Source organism: Halichoerus grypus, chromosome 5 (assembly GCF_964656455.1).
Source record: "Halichoerus grypus chromosome 5, mHalGry1.hap1.1, whole genome shotgun sequence".
Lineage (NCBI taxonomy): Eukaryota > Metazoa > Chordata > Mammalia > Carnivora > Phocidae > Halichoerus > Halichoerus grypus.
This window is the reverse complement of record NC_135716.1, coordinates 47,950,157-47,971,454: the sequence shown is the minus strand read 5'-3', so window position 1 is coordinate 47,971,454 and position 21,298 is coordinate 47,950,157. Positions and strand designations below refer to the sequence as shown.

At 38.4% G+C, this 21,298-nt stretch overlaps 1 protein-coding gene across 5 annotated transcripts in view; it reads left to right on the top strand.

Annotated features, from left to right (window-relative positions):
* The first annotated feature begins 792 nt into the window (after nt 1–792).
* Nucleotides 793–21,298, top strand: part of WWP1 (WW domain containing E3 ubiquitin protein ligase 1) — a 114,801-nt gene continuing 94,295 nt past the window's right edge. For all 5 annotated transcript variants that reach the window (XM_078072249.1, XM_078072251.1, XM_078072252.1 and 2 more), the window contains exon 1: nt 793–1,008. The gene's annotated coding sequence lies outside the window, so the exon portion shown is untranslated. The remainder of the gene's footprint in view (nt 1,009–21,298) is intronic.

The following is a 21,298-nucleotide window of genomic DNA, read 5'->3' as shown; positions in this document are numbered from 1 at the left end:
AGGGTGACCTTTCTTCTCAAAGCAATACACAGAACCAACAGTACTTCTAAGAGACTAGTTGACTCGTTTGTATAAATGGAGATAATAAACCCTTTTTCATGGCATTGCCGTGTGACTTTGTTGCACTGACCCATGTACTTGTTTAGTATTAGTTTTATCATTGTACTCATACAGGAGTAAAGGGAGTGAACGTTTTGATTATTAATAAAAATAAAGTGGGAGTCTTCTGGTATGGCCATCTGTTAAATGCAATATTTACTCTTGCAGTGGGTACTAAGTCAGATACTCAGTTAGGTCAAGGAGTATTTATTAACAGCCTACTTTTGCTGTAAAGCATTTAAGAAAAGAACGCCAGTGCCCGGAGGACTTTACTTCAGATCATTCACCGGTTCTGCTCCGAACCGGAAAGTCAAGTCAGCACCACCCACCTCCTGCTTAGGAAAGCCTCTTTCCAAATCTCAGCGGCGGCCCCGCCCCTTCCACAGGTTCGGGCCACGCCCCCATCTCCCATTGGCTGGCCCTCCACCTCTCCTCGACCGCTCCGAAGACCCGGAGGAGCGGAGTTTTCCAAAAGCATCATCGGGGCGCCCTCGCTGCGCATGCTCGCGGGAAGCCGGATTCCGGGTCCGGAGTTGGTTTTAGGCGGCCGCGGCGCAGCGCGCGGTGCGGGGCTGGCGGGGAGGCGCGCGCTCGCGGCGCGGCGCCGGCGACGGGAGCACGCGGCGCGCTCCTGAGGAGGGAGGTGTGGGGTCTGCTGGGGGTGGCGCGTGGCCGGGGTGGGGGTGGGGGGAGGGTCGGGTGTCGCCGAGCGCGGCAAGCGGGTTCCAAGTGGCTGCAGGCGGCCTGGGCTGCCGGGGCCGACGCCTGGGTGGCTGCTGCCGCTGCCGCTGCCGCCGCGCCTGCTGCGAGATGGCGATCTTGGGCGCGGAAGGGTGAGGGCGCCCGCCACTGGAGGAGGCGCCGCTGCTGTGGCCGCCCGACCGCCGGGAGCCGACAGCTTTGCGCCGGGTAAGGACGCCGCGGCGGGGGGCTGGGGGCGCGGGTGGGGCGGGGGCGCGGGCCCAGAGCTTCGCGGCGGTGTTGGTAGCCGGGCACGGTCAGCCCCGGGGCGGGACCCTCTCAGGGGGCCGTCGGGGACGGTCCGCGCCGCCCTGGCTGCCTTCTCCAGTCCAGGGGCCGGGAGTTTTCTGGGGTGGGGTCACGGGTCTTGCCCCGAGTTGGCCCTGGCACAGGCCCGAGCTAATGATACTGGAGCGAAGTGTTTCCGTGACTCTGCAGCCGCGGTTCTCAAGCTTCCTTAGGCTTCTCTTAGCGTTCCGTCTACCTTCTCTTCCTTTCCCTAACACCTCTCCAAAAAACACCAGTGTGTGGACTTACTGCCCGTGCTCTGACATTCACCGCAATTTCGTCGTCCCAAACCAAGGACTCCCAGCCTTAGAACGTCTTTTTCTGAGGTGTTCTTATCACTCCCGGTTCTTCACTGACTCTTCAGTTCCCCCCCCAACACTACCCCCACCTCCACCTTTGTGACCTGGTAGGTCCCAGTGACCTTGCAGTTTTTACTAGTCCTTATCTCATCTGTGACCTGGACCTTCTCCTTTCATCTTAAAAAAAAAAAAATGTTTTAATTTTGTATTTGTCCATTGTTTTTACAACCTTTAAATGATCAGTCCTTTCTTTACTCCATCTTTTGGAGTTGAGCGTCCTATGCTCCTGTAATTATATGAAGCCTTCCTTACCAAAGACGAGTATCTGTTATTTTGACATTCTTACTCTTCCGGGATAAAATATTTTCCAGGAGCTTGATGTGGCTTTTTTTTTTTTCTGCTTGGTAAGTTTTTATTTTTTCGTGTAGGCTAATGTGCAAAAAGATTTGAATTTCTGCTTTAAAAAGCTACTGGTGATAGTGGGAAAGAATAATGTCCAAAGTTAGCTTTTCGCCCCCTTTGGTGTTTTTACCCGAAGTGCCTGGTGTACAATGTATGCGGGTTTCTGCAAGAATTCATCCTTAGGTATAAATCCACTTTACCTGTCTCATAAGGCTCTGTGTACTATACAAGCAAAATGCACCTTTTAAAAAAATAAAGGCATTACTTTATTCATGTGACTTGTTTTTGCCCATAAAGTAGATAATTAGCTGTGACTGCAAATTATCACTTTTCCAAATAGTATTTTTTAAACTGAAAACTTAGTAGCCAAGTGTTGGGAGCTACTCAGATTGAGAAGTGTAAAGTGTGTAGAATAGTTATTTGATATGTAGCTTATTAAGGTTTTCAAATAGTTCTTCCCTTAAAATGCAAAATATAAGACATCCAATACCAGGACTTAAAAAGCAGTAAGTAAGGGTTATGTTTTTTGGAAGCCTGGCATGATAGAGGTTGTCGCAAATAAGTTCTCTGCCTTCAAAGAGATATAGTAATCTTTGCTGTTTACCCTACGAAGGCTGAAATATCTCTTACTTCCTTGCACAATTATTAAGCATCTACTGCATGATTGTGCGAGGTATTTGGGGGAATATAAAGGATTACAGCAGTTTCTGCCTTCCCAGAATAGTTAGGCAGGTAGGACTATACACAAATGCTTCATTTATCTTTTAATACATAGTTAAGTTTCATATAGAATTCAAATTCAGAAGGGGTAGAACTCACATCTTATTTGGCAAGGTGAGGTAAGAAGGGTTAATTCATAGAGCTTCTGGCCTCTGAAACTTTTGTTTTTAAGGATGACTATGACTTTTGATAAGCTGAGAAAGGTAATGCAAGCAGAGAAAAGGGACTAAGAGATTAGAGCACAGAGTTCATACATTTGGGGAGAGGCAAGTGTTATATCCGGATGAAACAGAGTATTTGTACAAACATAAAGGGTGATAAAACTTGAAGTAAAAGTTTGAACCAGTTTATGATTGCTTTTAATGCAAGGCTAATGACCTTAGATTTAATAGGTGTTGGGGGTTTTACAGATGATTTTTGAGTTGTGAATGAAATTATTAAACTTGTGTTTTCAGAGGATTAATTTGGCAGCAATGTGTCGTGTAAGTAGAAATCCGGAGGTAGAAAGACCTCTTGATTGCTGTGGTCATAAGTAATGAGGGTCTGAACTATGGCTGTAATATTAGGAATGGAAAGGAGGAAGGAAGTTGAATGGAGGGAATTTGATGATGAGAGAGAAAATGAAGAAAGTAAAAATAACAGATTCTGATCCAGGTTGGGAAAATAATGGTACCATTTTGAGCAGTATCTGTGGAAGCTTTATCTTCGGTAGATGTATGTTACTTTACAGCAGTAGTTCTTAACCTTTTCGTGATTACCGATCCTTGGTGAAACTTAAAAAAATCTGGCCTGGAGAATTTCCATATGCACCTGTGCTTTCTGGATATAATTTTAGGGAAACCCATGAACTCAACTGAAGCTCCCTCATCAACCCGTGGGTCAGTGGCTTGGGCTAGGAGCAGCTCTCAGAATTACTGGAGGCTTTTTAAAACAATAGAATCTCCAAATTCTTCCATTTGCTGATAATCCCTACTGTAGAGACATATCTTACATACGCTTATATACAATATCTCTTTACATTTGTGTTGTGGTGTACAGTTTTACAAAGAATTTTGACTATGGTACGTTATTTGCTATTATATAACAAACTAGCCCAAGAAGTTAAATGATTTGCCCTAAGTATTTCAGTTAGCAAGTGAGTAAAGTGGAATCAGCTGATTGACAATGATTGCTTTCTTTTTTGTAAGAAGATGCAGGATTTACCATCAGTTGCATATAGTTATTGACTTTAGGTGACCTCATCAGTAAGACTAAATGATCCTGGAGGTTCCCTTCAGTTTTTAACATTTTGTGATTCTTGGGTCTTTGATTTTCATTGAACTTTCTGTACCCTTCTTGTTTTCCATGTGCAGGAGAGCTGGTGAGAGGAGACATGAATTGGGTGTATGGAGAGCAGATAGCAATAACAGACCAATCATTTACTTTTTTATTTTCTTTGTATCTTAGTTTGGGTTTGGGGGGAGGGGGAGAAGTGAAATAAGAAACCTTAAGAATTTTTATCTTTATTCTATTTTCTGTATTCATGTATGCCTTACTTAAGAATAATCCTTTCACTTCATTCATGAAGCCTTATCTAGTAAAAATGGAAAGTTTACAAAAGAAATGAAGTTCAGGGTCCTAGTCACTGCATTTCTTCATTAGATTAAGGAGCTAACTCTCCCCAGTATGGTTAAAGCATAATTTGATTAGTAAATAATTGACTTTTCTCCACCTATAAGATTATCTTCCTAGTAGGGAGCCTGAGCAAGTTATTATTTAGTATCTTTTATAGCTCTAGAAACTTTGATTCCATAATTATTAGGAAGACTGGGGTCTTTTTCACTCTTTCTATAAAAATGTGATGTAATAACAAGTATTGGAAAAACCAATAAATTGGCCTTTATAGTAGTGTTGAAGGAACTAGTTGCTAATACTTAAGGAAAAATGTCCAGCAAAAGCACATACACATAAGATTTTTCTACCCTTTGCTGACATTAAGAAGAGTATCATATCTTATATTTGTATAGTATTTGACATTTTTCCATAGTGGCTGTATAGACTTTATCATTTGATTCTCATGACAGCTGAATAGTAGGTGTGTCAGGAGATAATCATTGTTTTTTAGATGAATGCACTGATGCTCAAAGAAGTTGAAAAAAATTTCCAAGTATATGACTAGTAAGTGGCTAAAATTAGATCTAGAACTAAAAACCCATATTTTTGTTCCTAGGTCAGTAATTTTTTTTTCTTTTTTCTTTTTTTGCTAACTTCATTTACAATGGAAATTTAACTGAAGGTGATATATGAGGAGTTTGAATTTACCTGTTTGGAATCTCTGTTAAACCTTTGTACTGTATAGATCTGAACTTGTCTAATTCTTCCTTTGTGTTAAAATGGTAACCTCATTACAGTGGCTGTTGCTGGGTAATTTTGAAATTTGTAAGTATTTATCACAAAATAGTTATCCTCCTGTCAAGGAAAGAGCAGATGTTGATTTCTTATCTGAAAAAGTACATTGGTGAAATGTAGGTATTAATTTCCTTCTGAAAATTTGTTGACTTTTAATTCAGCTGCTTTTACAGGTGAAGTTTGTTCTCCCATTATATAAGCTTAGTCTATGGAAATTTGTATTTTTGGAGCATATAAATCAGGACGTGATATCCGAAAGTATATATCATGATATTTCATGATTTTTTCTTTTACATAAAAAGCTTTATCATTAAAAAAAATGATTTGCCATTAGAAAACTCTTATTATACTCTTCAGATACACATGATTAGACAACTTTTGGAACATATTATGTAAAACTATATGCCAGATAACTCCTAAGTTACAAGGAAGACTAACATTTGTCTTGACATTCCTTAAACCTGTTGTTTGTTGTCACACAGCCTGCTGTACCTGTTACATGCCAGGTGTTGTGCTGGGTGCTGGGGTACAGTGCTGAGAAGACAAGCATGAAGCCTGTCCTCTTGGAACTCAGAGTTTGGCAGGGTCACTAACATTAAGAAGGACATAAGACTATCCTCTGAGATGGTATGAATGTTTGGGGTTATAATTAATTACATCTCTCCTTTTCTCTGGGTTTTGAACAAATTATGCAAAAACACAAGGAACCAGGTAAACATTGTTTTGGTCATTTATTGCTATGTAACAACCCTAAAACTTAAGTGACTTAAAACAGCTATCTTATTTGCTTATAGTTTTGCTCTCCTATCCTGGACTCATTTGAGCAGTTTGGGTTTGCTGGTGGTCACTCTAAAGGCTACATTCAGCTGCAGTTCAGCTGGGAGCTGGTCTTCTCTGTTTGTCTTACTCTCTTTTTCTTTCTCTTTCTTCATATTTCTTATAGTTTTCACAGCCCTGCCTCCTAAGTGGCCTTTCCAGCAGTGTTGCTGGCTTTAACATAGTGGCTTAGGACTCACAACAGTGCAAAGAAGAAGCAACCAGGCCTTCTTAAGGCATAGCATCATTTTTGCCACATTCTGTTGGTTAAAGCAATTCACAGGTCCATCCCAGATTTAAGGGAAATGGACTAGACAAGTATGTGAATCCCAAGATTAAGCCAAACAGCTATATTACACCAAAATGGGGCACCTGGAAAACCTTTTATGAAGCTGAGATTTAAGCTGCCTAGTACTTTTGGTACTTTGAGTCTAGGTCTGTCAGAGGGAAAGTGGAGTCTGAAATGCAAATAATAGCATATTTGGCTTATTATATAGATGGAAGTAACTGGCACTGTCGTTGGGTAGAAAAGAAAATTTTGGACCTCTGGGGTTTCACCCTGTATGCTACCATAATGGGGCAGGATTGACTTGCTCTACTTAATGGCAGTGGGGTCTAAAAAAATGCAGGACCCAGAGCCCAGGCTGCTTGGAAGCAGTGATTTACCCAAGTCTCACAAATTGGATGAGATAAATGTCCCAGTCAGCACTCTATGCAGAGTGGGCTATGGGTGGACAGAGGCCCATCCCCCTTGCCCTTTTGTTTATGACATTTAGGGTAGCCGAGCTCCTTGGCCAGTCAGTCACTCTGGCCTTGACAAGCCTTGAACAACCTGGTGCCTCACCAATACTATTTTCTGTTTGCAGTGTTTTAGAAAAAGGTTAGGATGAGCCACTCTTCTTGGAGAGGAGTCATAGTGGAGAGAATACTCTTTCCTTGTGGAGAATGGGATGTAACTTCTCTCTCCTTAGGGAAATGTAAGGCATAAGGTAATGCTTATCCTTACCAGGAACAGGTAGATTAATTCTTTAGCTGGGTTTCTCTCACTTTATCTTCATCGCTTACCTTTATCAGTTTATCTTAGTCTCAGTAGTGTTGTTGTTGTTGTTTTCAAGTTATCTACTGTGTAATGTTATGGCTAACTGGAATGAAGAAGATGAATGTTACATTATTATTACATTATAGCTTCTGAGTGGAATAATAAATCTGTATTTCATTTAAAGAATTTAGGTAGATTTGAAGCATTTCATATATACTGAGAAATGAACCCCTGCATTCTAGTGCAAATGTCTTTGCAAATTTCTGAAAATAGTATGTTGGCTGTTGTGGGGAGGAGTTTGGTAATTGAATGTACTGAGAAACAGGATTTATATAAATAGGAAAGGCTAGGACACGAAGAAGGGGACAGATAGAATTACCTTAAGGTGTTTCTTTATGACTCTTCCCTGCCCTAAGTTACACGGTAGTTACAGGGTAGTTTAAAAATATACTAGGATTAACAGAATTGTAGCTGTGATAGCTTTTTTTATTTAAGGAAAATGAGTTCTTTTGATAGCTGTCTAGTATACCCATAATTATGATTAAATAGAATGGGTGGAAGCAAACTGTTGAGTCCTGACTTGAAGTAGGATACTCCGGTCGTATATTAGCCCCTGCTTGCCAAGTTGTACTACTTTTTGTGCTTAGTGTGGGGAGGAGAACTAGTTAAATGAGTGTGTTCTGTATAAATCAGGACATACTTTACCATAGAAGCAATAAACTAGATCACTGCACTCTAAAAGTTCAAGAATTAAAGGCATCCTGGCATGTGTTAAGAGCTATAGCTTTAAAGTCAGGCAGAGCTAACTTCTGTCAATGCTGCTTAATACAGTGTTGCTTCAGTTTCTTCTTTAAAATGTAGAGAATATTTTTCTTACTGGATTTTTGTAAGGATTAATTGAAATAATGTTTGTAAAGCAGGAAGGCTGGTTCCTGGGACATAAGCAGCTCTTAAATTATTTTTACAGCTCTTCATTATTATTAATAAGTTAAAATTCAAACAAGTAATCCACTTTTTCTGTGAGCCATTCATTTCAACTCAAAGAGAGTTGTAGCTTAGCTTTGGCATAATCAGAGCTGCATGTCTAATCTCAACTCTTAACTTAAAAAATAGGTGCCAAAAGGTTAGGAATGAATATGAGAAGGATACTGACTCAACATGGCTGGCAGTCTGTCAGCTGGTAATGGTTTGGCTGTGCAGTTTGGGAACTAGAAATTGTTAACACCATCATTAGATGAATTACAGTATAGAACAGTTTGTCATTGTGCAGCATCTGCATCACAGTCATCTGGGGTATTTGTTAAACAGCAAGATGCCTGAATATTCGAGAACTATGGTATAGTCCTTGATAGTGGAGCTCAGGAATCTTCATTTTTAACAAATATCTTAGATGATTTTATACATACTGCTTTGAGAACTGGCGGAAACTGAATCAGTAATTTGGGGTTCTGGTGTTCTCCGAGTCCATTTTTTAAGCTACGGTGTTCTGTAAACACACATGTATAATGTAAACAAAGGGAGCTTAACATCTGAACCCTTCAGATGTTTAAAGAGGCTTAAGATAATTGCCAAGGCCTTGATCCAGACAAACTATAGAAACCTGATACAGGGTGATTATATAAGGAGTAGGCAGGAGAAGTAACCCTGCAAGAGGCATCCTTCAGGCTTCCTTGTTCAAGAAAATTTCCCCTCAAGTTCTTTTGAGTAAAGATATTTCTTCTTAAAAAAATGTCTACTGGAACAGTTAAATTAGATATTGTGATTATCAGATAATCTGATTGCTTTTCACTTAGCTAAATAACCTAGTCAAAATAGAGATTCTGATTGAAGTGTATCTACTTTAGAATTTGGTCCCTGGGTAGGAAGTAAGTTGGATGGGGGCCATAATCTGTCTCTTTTGGGAAAAAGCTGTTGCTTAGTTTAAGGGCATTGACTTGTGAAAAACATTATGAGAAAAGATTTAAAGTTTAAATCGATCAATCAGGAAAAAAAGTTGATGCTTATTTTCTCTAACTTTTGCTTAGAGCAGTGATGTTGACAGCCTGGGTCTGTGTCACTTAAACCTTTCTCAGTCCTGTGACCATATCTAAGAGTGGAACAACAAATCTTTATGTTTGGGCTGTTCCTGGAAAAACTTGACCTATGTTTATGTCAACCATATTTATATTGTGTTTAGTACATTTTGGTAAAAATGGTAAAAAAAAAAAAAAAAAAAAAACCATGCCAGATCCATGATTCTTTCTAAATTTGAGTGGAAAGGATTAGTTGGCATTTGAGTATTGCTTTTGTGTGTGTTTTCACTGACTTTGTGGCTAGTGCTTTGAGGAGAAAAACAATAAACTCATCTCTCTTTGTCCTATGAGCTGTGAAATATGGTGTCAGTGTTTAGATTTGAATACCCAGGATGGAGAGTGCACATTATACTCAGGAATTTCATTGTTCTAAGTTAAAAGTTTTGGTAATAATAACTTATTTAAACTTTCTTTGTGATTTAATTTTCCTCTAAAATGTTGGCTTTTTAATTGCTTAGGCCTTAAATTTAGTAAGACCTCCTAGATTTGAATTCTCACACTTCTTTATTGGCTAAGTGATCTTGGTCAAAATAACCTTGGATTAAGCCCTAATCTTATCGTGTGTAAACTAGGTATTCATATGTAAAGGAGTAGTAATACCTAATTGATAGATTTGTTGTGTGACTTACACCTGGCACTTAAAATTAAGTGAATATTCACTGGGATATGTTCATAATACCTTGTTGATGTCAGATGTGTTTCAGAATTTATTTTTTCTTTTTTAATTTAGAAAGGTAAAGCACTCCATATATGATGTTAGGTAAAACCCCAATGAAATTTATGGCAGCACCCTGTACTGTCTTTGGCAGATGTTAAAGTATGGATAAGTACAGCAATAAAAAGCCACACATCAGTCAGATTTTGCTGTTAAATGAGTCCAGGTCAGTTTGGTTTTGCCACCAAATGAGTTATGAAGTAACTACGTTTTTATAGCTTTCTGGGTTTTGGATTTGTGGATAAATGACAGGTCCTGTATTTTTACCATATTTTAAACTTGAGAAGAATTACATTATTCTAGGAGTAAAGTTTTAGCTGTTTAGTTGATTTTCTCATTTTGGACAGTTTCTGTGTATTTTGGATTCTGATACTTTTAAGAGTGAGGATATCTGGTGAAAGTTTATATTTAGCAGCCTGCTTAAATTCTTAGGAAGAATATTTTTAAATAGTAAACTAACATTGTGTATCACTTACTCGAGTAGCTTTAAAAACCTGAAATTGTGTATTTATAACAAAAGATTTAACAGTACTATATTCTCAAGTGCTTAAATGTTATTTTGATCTGATCCTTACTGCAGATATGGGGGTTTTGCTACAAAGCATTTTGCAGCATGGCCATGCGACTGAAATGCCTTTCTTAACCTACTGTCTTTCTTAACTACTGTCCTCTACAATTGTGGAAGGATGGTAGAAAAATACTGGAGTTTCTCCGCCTCAGAGTATTGAGAGTGTGGCTAGAGTGGTGGTGGTGATGGGATAGTGTTAGGAAATGAATACTCATTGCACACCTTCTATATTCCAGATTCTAGAAACAATTCTAGTTTCCTAGAGTTAATGTTAACACCTCCTTTCCCCTTCTCAAAACTCATTTTTGTATCCTCATTTTACAGATAAGAAAACTGAGACTCAGAGAGGTTAAATATAAACAAATAGTAGAGTTGAAGTTTGGACTTGGTCTGTCTGACTCTAAAAGATGTTCTTTATATTACATGATTCCAACATGCTCTTCTCACACTAGAAATTGGCACTTTGGAATTGAAGAATTTGCAAATTTTCATGGCTACTTAAATGCTAGTAAATTAGAATCTTTCATGTATTAAGAAACAATCAGGAAATGTTTTGGCATGAACTTAACTTTGGGTCATGATATCCTAGTGAGCAGTGCAATGCAGAAGAGCGCTAGCCTCATTAGCAGGCCTGCGTTTGGCCTGACATTAAGAAGCTTTGTGTGCGGGGCACCTGAGTGGCTCAGTTGTTAAGCGTCTGCCTTCGGCTCAGGTCATGGTTCCAGGGTCCTGGGATCGAGCCCCGCATCAGGCTCCCTGCTCAGTGGGAAGCCTGCTTCTCCCTCTCCCACTCCCCCTGCTTGTGTTGTCTCTCTCTGTCAAATAAATAAAATCTTTAAAAAAAAAAAAAAGAAGAAACTTTGTGTCCCTGAGTAAGTCTCTTAATCACCTCTCAGCTTGACTCCAAACTTTCATGAGTTTCAATGTTTTTAGACAAGCAGATACTGTGTATTTGAAGAATACCAAACGTTAAAACATTACTGGATTCAAAGGAAAAAAGTCTGGAAAGCAAGTATTATGATATTAAAATACCATACTTTGAAACAAACAAACAACCAATTATTTATGGAAATGTTTGTGTCATTTTGAAATATGAGATTGTACATAATATAATTACATTAAGTTTGATCCTTGCAAAAGTAAGAATGCTGTGTGCCGTGGATGTTTTTCCCAGAATTTATGAATCATGATCCCAACAGCTTACTTCTTTCATTGTTAGCGTGTTTACATTTTATACATTATCTTTTTTAGATTACTTGTTCTTTCTCAATTTTCAGAAAAGCATTTTTAATGACTAGCCTAAAAACCCCACAAACCACCCTACTATGAAGTTGCTTAATCTTTAAGTGATATAAGAGAATAGTACTGTCTGATTGATACAGCAAAATGCTCTGTTTAAGGCATAGGTTTAGCTTAGCATTTTGTTTTTTATATTCTGTTTTTGTAGTGAAACATAGTAAAAAGAGCATTGGCTTTGAGCCCAGGAGATCTGAAAGTCAAAACCTGACACTGGTTTTATGGCCCTCAGCAATTTACTTAAATTCCTAAAACCTAATTTTTTCATTTGTTGGTAGGAATAATTGACTCTGAAGGGTAATTGAAAATATCAGAGATGGGGTTTTTTTGTAATGTGACTGCTAAATAATAGGAATCCGATAGATGGTCATGGTATTCTTATTAGTTTTGGAGTCAGAGACCTGATTCAGATTCCAGGTTTAAGACTGGCTGTTTCTGTGTCACTTAGACACCTCATGTAGTGCAGTTGGCCCCGGGTAGTCATACTCCATCATTTTAGACTTCTGCTTAGGAAGTGTTTACACAGCTTTATTACTGTAAGTTGAATCTGTACGTTTGAAACTTAAGTTTTAAGATGCTCGGTGTTATTTGAATTTTATTTTGTTAGTTGAGTAATGCAGCACAGGAGTGGGAAACCTGTTTTCTACTGATACCCACTAAGGCGTGGAAGAAAAATTATCAAATACAAAAGTGTTTTGCTTGAAAAGTTTTGGTATTTTGCTATTGTAAACATATTGCATATTATGAGAAACTGAGAAATTATAGCAAATTAGAAAAGCTATCTCATTCTCATTACTGATATCATTTTGGTGTAGTTTTCCTTTGCTGATGTAAATAAATCTTAGTGTCAGTTTTTTTAAAACAGGAAAATAAGGATCATCTCCCCAAATTAAGAATAATTATGAAAAATAAAATTAGTCAATGCATAAGCAAAAATGTGTTTCACTTTTTTATTATGACCTGAGGAGGAAGAGAATGGAGCAAGGAGAGAAGGAAGGATTGGTGTGATAAAAGATACAGTAATAGTGACAAAGTCCTGTGTTTTTGTTTTGTTTTTAAGGACCTTAACTGTTTAGCTTAATTAGAATAATTGCTGCTAAATTTCATGAATATGTTTTTGTCCTCACTAATGTTTTCTAGTAAACAAAGTACAAACATTTTTTATATACCTTACTTCCAGTAGAGGAAAACTGTTTATTTCATTTTTGGGGAAGTTGGTATAATGTAGTTATATATTTTTAAAGGTGCATTTTATGGAGCAATATCCCCATCTTGTGGCCTTCTAGAAAAGTGGCAACACTTTTTTACCACTGTTTTTACAATTATAAGCTTTCTCTGATGTTGGCCAAGGGTTCAGTCAAGTTTGTAGTAGGCAGTTCTTACTGTAAATGGGGGTGGGGAGTAGAAAACAAATGATTTGTATACCTGGATTGCAACTTTGTAAAAAAGAAACTTATTGGAGGAAAATAATCCTATAAAAATGAAAACAGTTGTGGGTTGGGTTGGTGCAAAGATTATGGATGATTGCTACTCTTTTATGTTTTCATGAAATATGCAGTGTTTTTAGACAAGCATTTGTAAGTTAGAAAATCTCAATATGTTCTGTCATTTAATAGGATTACCAAAGCCCAGAGAAATTTAGATGCCCTGTCTCACTGTGCCATTTAGTGAGATTGTTGCCTTGAGCAGTGTTTTCTAAGCTGGTGACTCTTAGAGGAATATATTCTACATGAATTTTTACACTTTTTTTTTCATTTTGATGATAATAAAGGGAAAAAAATCAATTTGAGAAATACAGTTCATTTAAAAGACCATCTAAAAACTAAATAAGGCTATTTGGTTTCAAGCCTGGGGTTACTCAATTGTTTTTGAGATGCGGTTGATACTAATTAACCTTCAGTAGCAAACAAGTATTAAACACTCCTGTGCGCTGGGCTTTTTGGTAGGCAGGGTAGATACAATGGTGAAGATTTGTCCTGCATTCTTGGAATTTACAGTCTAGAATGCAGATGCATTGAGAAAAATAAAGCTATTTTGAGGAACACAAAAGGTAGAAATCAAGGATTCTAGATAAAAATAGCTATAATTTTTTGAGTAATTACCGTGTGCCAGGCACCACGCAAAATGCTCTCAGTACTTTTTCTCAGTGTCAGAAATTTATTTTGGAATTTTTCTTTGATTTTTGCAATAACAGTGCATATGCACACAAAGAAGTGTTTGTGGAAGCTCAGAAACATCTCTGTGGAACAATAGGTTTCCTTGTACAGTACAAGTGGTTCAGCTGTTATGGGTCTGGTAGGCTTTTGTGGCTTGGTCTTGTTATCTTACCACCATTTATAACATTTCTTTGGGGAAATTTGTACTGTGTTCTAAGCAGCCGTCTTCCCCCCAGACTTTTAGAGTCCAATTGATATATAATTTGGGCATTAGCATAGGACTTCTGAATTATTTTGAATAAAATAGTTAGGGCTAGAAGTTTTCAAGTTTAAACTTGAAACTTGAGCTTTCTCTTGTTTATATACTTTTGGATGTTTAAGTATTTAATAAGTCAAATGAGCATTTTAGGTAACATTTATGCTTTACTTTTGTATTGGATATTTTTGTATTGTGCCATTATTGTGGGCTGTGGCAATGAAATCACATTGGTAAGGTGGATATGGACTTGGTGCCCAGAATTATCAGGGCAAAGATGCAAGAGGGTATAGGTGGTTTATAAGATCTTACAGGATTTTCTTTATAGTATTTTAAAGTTTTAGTTCTGTGCCAAGTGGGTATTTTTTTAATCTAACCTCCCTAACTAGTTCTATGGGGTTAATGTTTTATGAATTGTAGAATCTTCATTGAACATACATTTGTTGAGTGTTTAGTAAGGGCTGAGCACTAGGCTAGGGGCTAGAATTATAAAGATGAGTTGTAATAAATTTACTGTGTAATAAGGGAGATAAAGAAATAAATGTGGTTACAGTGCTACGAAACATGTAGTAGCTAACTAGTCAAAAATTGGAGAGATGACACTTGAGCTGAATTGTGATTAGAAATTAGGTAGATCAGGGTTGACGGTACCCATATGTTTCTGTGAGAATCACCTCAAGCCCCCAGTAGAGTTCCCCAGATGATTCTGACATGCAGCCAGGTTGGGGAAAACTGGTAGTGGATTAGAAATATGTCATTAGTGAGCTTTGGGTAAAGAGCTTTTCTGGAGAATACCAATTATCTTATTTTCTCTAGCTGAATTTTAATGAATGAAGGTGGCAAAGAGTATATGTATACATGATGCATTTGAATAACCAGGAGTAGTTTGATAGTAGCTAGAGTATTCCCTTTTCTCTTCTGGAACCTATGCTCTAAACGGCTCTAACAATAAGTGTCATTGCTTCGAGTTTATTTACTTATTTGTCAGAGAGAGAGAGCACGCAAGCACAAGCAAGGGGAGCGGCAGGCAGAGGGAGAAGCAAGCTCCCCGCCAAGCAAGGAGTCTGATGTAGGACTAGTGTCATTGGTTCTAAACATGAACTATTAAAAATGAAGTGGAAAAGGGGCGCCTGGGTGGCTCAGTCCTTAAGCGTCTGCCTTCGGCTCGGGTCATAATCCCGGGGTCCTGGGATCGAGCCCCGCATCAGGCTCCCTGCTCCGCGGGAAGCCTGCTTCTCCCTCTCCCACTCCCCCTGTTTGTGTTCCCTCTCTAGCTATGTCTCTATCTGCCAAATAAATAAATAAAATCTTAAAAAAAAAAAAAAAGTGGAAAAAAATTCACATGTCTCTGGGGATTGGTACTGTTACTCCCCTGGACCCAAGTCTCTGCTCTTTTTGTCTCGAATTCCTTACCTAGCCATATTGCTCTTAAAACAGGTAATATTGTCTATTTTTATTGACCATTGTATTCCCAGTGTCTCAAAGATTGCCTCCTTCATTGAGGAAGTTGGTAGGTAAAACCTCCTTAACTTTCTTCTCAGACGCAGAGATAATCTGCATTCTCACCCATTTCTTTTCTCTGTCTAGCCTCAGTGTGGGCTATTTATGTCTATACCTCTGTTAAATCTCAACTAACCCTGCCTTCTCAGAGATCTTGTCTTAGTAATCATCATTTCTTCTATGACTTCAACTTCTTCCTGTCTGAAAATACATTCAAGTCTCTTCTATCTTCCATTAAAAACAAACCTATGAATACCTCCCTTTAAGTTTGTATCTGTCTTTTCCTTTACAGTCAAACATCTAAACAGTGGTTTCTTAAGCCATTGACTTTTGGCTCTACCACTCTATTAAAATCGCCTTTTCTAAGGGTCTGCTGCTAACATCCATATTGCCCAGTGGACAGTTCTCTCTTTTTACCTATCTTACTGTTACCATCTCTCCGAATCCTTTCCTGACATTTCTTCACCTCTTCCCACCAAATCTGATTTACGTGCTCCTCTTTTGTACTTCTGTAGTACTCCGCACAGCCCTGTCAATGAGCTTAAAGCTGCTGATTTCCTTGCCTGTTTTCAGTGCTAAATTATAAACTCACTGAGGGCAGAGAGCGTAGCTCAGATGATTTTTGTATTCCTACTGTTTAACACATCTGAAAACGTGTCTGTTATATATATGCTGAATGACTTAATTCAGAAAAATTGTTAAAAGAAATGCCCAATATGTAGTTTGTTTGTTGTGTGCTAGGTACTTTTCTTAGCGCTTTGTCAGTATTGACTCATAAGGTACGTATCAGTTCGTTTTATAGATTTAAAAACTGAGGCACTGTGAGGTAAAGAAGCTTGCCAAAAGTTGAATGTAGTAGTCAGGTGGAGCCAGGATTTGCATCTCGGCAGTCTGGCTGCAGAATTTGCACTCTTAACCACTATTATGCTGCCTCTGAGTAAACATGGGAGTAGAAATTCAAATCCAAATTCAAACTAGACTTTGGTAAATGATGGTTTCTTATTTTCAATAGTTTATTACTTCCCCCACTTCATTAGAAATAATTGGACCACCAAACAGACTGAAAGGCTTCTACAAGTGATAGTTTAGTTGTTGACAGGGCTTGACTTGTGTTTCCTGTAACTTCAAACGTTACTAGATGTTTAGAGTATTAAGTTTGCAGTAAGTGTAATTTTTTAAAAAAATTGTTAACCTCGGACTTGGAAAAGAGCAAACCTGGCGCTTCTGTCAGCTCAGAATATAAATATCTTTGCTATTTGATCCTCTGGACTGGCCTTTATTTCGGTGTGTCATCGTTATTGCTAGTTGAGCCTCTAGTCTGTTGTCCAAATTCTACTATTAATTATTTAGTACCTTTTTCGGAGGGACTTTGCATTCTGTATAGGCTAGCAGACCCTAGCAGTTTTGCTGGCTGAAGTTTATATGAAATACATTTGTTTGAAAGGATGGGTGGTTAGTTTTGCTTTGGATAGGTAACTATTTTGTAACTATTTCTCATCAATTGAGGGCAAGCACCTTGATAAGAAAAGGAAGTTACTGTGATCATGTTTGTGCTGTGACTGGGGTCTTGCTGGGTGCGATGCAGGCTGATTTGAAGGCAAGGAAGTAGATGGAATTTGAAGTAACCAGAATCTAGAAGTAACTTGATTAGAACTAACTAGAATAAGAAACAGAATTGAGTTAAATAGCTTGACTAGCTATTGGACATGATTTTCTGTCAATAGAGTGAACTTAATGTGAAGAGCAATGAGGAAGTAAATTGTAGGAATTTAATGGGCAGCAGTTCATTAGGGTGTATGCCATGGTAATTTGAGGAGGCATAGGTTAAAATCAGCAAGGCTTTTGACTGTCTCAGTAAGGATATACAATAATAGTGCAAATGTTTGTTGATTTCAGGAAGGGAAAGAAGTTTAAAATAACTATATAACCAATGTTTAGGTTGGTCATAGAATAATTTTGAGAGCAAGGAGTTCACATAGTTTGGAAATGATTAAAATTGGCAATAAAAATGGAATCTACAGATGGATCAAGATTTAGTGCTTATCAGGAAATTAAAATTGTGATGTGTATGATACATTTCAGTGTTAAGATTTTTATTTATTTTTGCTTGTTAGCTTGAAGTGGCAGTAGATAACATTAATGAAAAGAAAATTTTCAGATCAGTTTATGGTAAAGCAGATTATCTGTGTAATTGAGAGGAATAACACTTAAAAGATACAGTTGAATATAAACTCACTGTACACAAGAAAGTGAGATTTAAAAATAGGGAGAGTGAATTTATGAAACGGGAGATACAAGATATATCTTGAAGAAAAAAGTCAAAAGAGGTCTAGATTTGTGTTGATGGGAAAGTAGAGGTAAAAATTGGAGGATGAGTGAAAACAGAACCAAAAGGTTTGGGAAAATTAATGTATTTACCTCCTCTGGTTGAAAATCTGAAATTGAGTGGAGATAAATAATGAGTTGGAGATAGTGATTTAGGAAATTTGGCATTTTGAAGATACATACATTTTTTTTCATTAAAAAAAATTTTCCTGTGCTCCTTCTGTGAAGTGCCATAATATAGTTCACTAAAAGGAACTTTAAAATTGAAAGTACAGAAGGATGGAGGAAAGGTGAGTTTATTAGAACTTGTGATTAGATAGGCATTTTTAGATTAAGATAGATACCGAACCATAGTCAGAAGTTACAAAGTACCTGTAGATGCCCATCTTTATTTGTCCTTTGTCTGGTAGATACTGCAAGTGCTTTATAAGTCACTGGAATGACAGAGTTTAAAAGTGGTTTTTTGGGGGTTTGATTTTGTTGGTTTTTTTTTTTTTACCCAGTGGCACTTGTAAATTATCAGGAGGGTGATGTTCCTGTGTTTTGCATTTAAGAGGATCAATCAGTGATACTTAGGTCAGTGTGGACAAGTAAACTTTTTAAGAAATCAGCTAGCTTCTCTTCCAAACAGAAATGTTTGGTGCGCCTGGGTGGCTCAGTTGGTTAAGCGACTGCCTTCAGCTCAGGTCATGATCCCGGAGTCCTGGGATCGAGTCCCGCATCGGGCTCCCTGCTCGGCGGGGAGCCTGCTTCTCCCTCTGACCCTATCCCCTCTCATGCTGTTTCTCTCTCTCTGTCAAATAAATAAATAAATAAAATCTTAAAAAAAAAAAAAAAAAAGAAATGTTTGTGAAATTTTGAAACTGCGAAGTGCTATGAAAACAGAGAGTAGTGATGATATTGCCACTAGGTGCTGGTAGGACAGAGAAGAGCTGGAGAGACTGGAGACCCTGAGTTAAGTGGACAGATTGTAAAGGAAACGTGTGGTGGTAGAGCTTTGGGGACAGCCCTGCTGGTCAGTGGAATGAGATTGGCCAGTGGGATACAAGGCCATGGAGTTGTTGGCATACATGCAGAGATAAGAGTAAGGATGATGGTGTGGTGTGGGGAAGAACAGGGGCCTGAGTATTAAGAAGCTATTCAGGAAGTTGGAAACGTCTTTGGATCCTTAGGAGACCACAGTGGTAATTATTTGGAGTTTGGTAAAAGTAAACAATTCTGAGGGCTAAAAGACACTGGTATTGAGAAAACTTCTTGCTCCTTCCTTTTCCTTTCCCCCAACGTGTAGACCTAGTGGTGTGATATTGAAGCCTGCTGATGAGTTGTAGTCCCTGTAAAGTTGATTTTTCCTTTCTGAATATTTAGGTCATCCAGAAATACAAAATTTAACAGGATTGTGCTTTATTATTATAACAGGACTCCACAAGAAAAATCTCTTTGAGATACATCAAAAAAGCTGCCCACACAGTTAGAGCCATTATATTGTTTACTAAGGTTACCAAATGCCCTGGTGTGCCCCAAAGTGAGAGGTTTCTGTGGGAGCAGAACTAAAACGTGGATGGTCCTGGCAAATCAGTGTAAGTTAGTCACCCTCTCATTAACGGTCCCATTTTGTAAATGAATTGAAATGACCGACAATACCTTTTTATAAATGATATCTATATGGAAGTAACATTCCTGTATTGTTAAAATTAAGTCCCCTATTTTGTAGTCTATGCTTTTATGAAATACTTATTTTCTGCTTTAGAGTTGCTAAATCTTGGATATTTTAGGGGCAGGGAAGCTGCTTTTTTCATCTATATATTGGCCACTTTCATTGAGTTTTAAATTTTGTGCAGTTGATAAATAGCTTTGCTTAAATGCGGGCTTTGTGACCTTCCAAGTTCCACATTCATTAGATGAAACATCTCTAGCACCTGACTATGTACCATCCTGTCTTGTTACTGAAATGTTTACTATGTATTAATACTGTCTTCAAAACTAGACTAAGTATTGAAGTTGGGACTTTTGTCTTCCACCATTTTTGTGTCCTTGCCATGCCCACTTTACAGACTAGGCAGTCAGTTACGTGTGAAATTGATCCAGGCAGATAGATATGTGATGGTAGTTTTCTGGCTTTTCCAAGCCTTGATCCTATGCATAGCATGCAAAATGGATCAGATTTGTTGTTCTTTTTTCTTAATATTGCTTCTGAAAGTAGAAGTCTTCTTTACTTAAGAAAGCCATCTTGAGATGCCTGGGTGGCTAGTCGGTTAAGCATCTGCCTTGGGCTCAGGTCATGATCTTGGGGTCCTGGGATCCAGTCCCTCATCTGGCTCCTTGCTCAGCCTGGAGCCTGCTTTCCCTCCGCCTGCCCCTTCCCCTGCTGTGTGTGTGCGTGCACGCACGCTCTCTTGCTCTCTCCCTCTCTGACAAATAAAATCTTTAGAAAAAAAGGCCATCTTGAAGTAAGCAGGCAATTAAGATACATCTTCTAAGTGGGGATTCAGTAGGCCTATAACCTTGGAAGACTGGAAGCATAGTTAATTATCTATATTCAGGACTCTCTATTCTTTGCAGTTGAATAATAACTTATACAATTCTGTGGCATTTTTAAAGGCTTGAGCTGGACAAAATCAGCTTACATATAACTGTGGGCATAGTTTATGACCTAAATTCATTTGGATGAATAACCAATTTGCTCAGAAGTTTGTTAAAACTCAGACTTTGTTTTTTCCTTTTGCCATAGTTGGTCACACAGCTGTTAAGTGGTAGGATAGATGAAATCAAAATAGTATGACTGAGGAGTTGGCTCTTAAACTTTGTACTGTATTGTCTCCCACAGTTTGCTCCTCTTCTGCTCCCTATCCTGGTTGTGGCACCTTCATCCACCCAGACAGTGAAGTGGGAAATTTTAGTTGTTCAGAATCCTTTCTAACCATCAGCTGTCCCAAAACCATCTAGTCAAAGATCTTATATATTTCCTGAGTTTTTTCCCTCATGCTACCTGCTCTGGTTCAGATAAACTCAGTATTTTAAATCTAACCCCACTCCTGCCAAAGTTACTCTTCTCGAATGTGATTCTCTGTTATTGAAACCCACTGGTGTCTGTCAGTTACCTTATGATAAACTTTAAACTACTATGCTTGGGGCGCCTGGGTGGCTCAGTTGGTTAAGCGACTGCCTTTGGCTCAGATCATGATCCTGGAGTCCCACGTCGGGCTCCCTGCTCAGCGGGGAGTTTCCTTCTCCCTCTTGGCCCTCACCTCACTTGTGCGCTTGCTCTCTCTCATTCTCTCTCTCTCAAATAAATAAATAAAATCTTAAAAAAAAAAAAACCAAATAAACCACCATGCTTGCTATATTTTGAATGCCATATAAACTATTCCATAGAATCCTCTACAATTTAGAATACTCTATTAGCCTGTTAGCCTTATCACTTGTCACTGTCCTTACTTTCCATTTTCCAGCCATTCCAGTAGCTCTCTGAATGCTCCATGCTTTCTGTAGTTTTCTCTTAAAGAATTATACTTCAAGACACAGTTCATTCTAAGATTGGTTATCTTCTGTGAACCCTTTCCTGATTCCTGTAGTTTGAATTACCCACTTTTTCTTGTGTGCCCCAGATGTACTACTTTA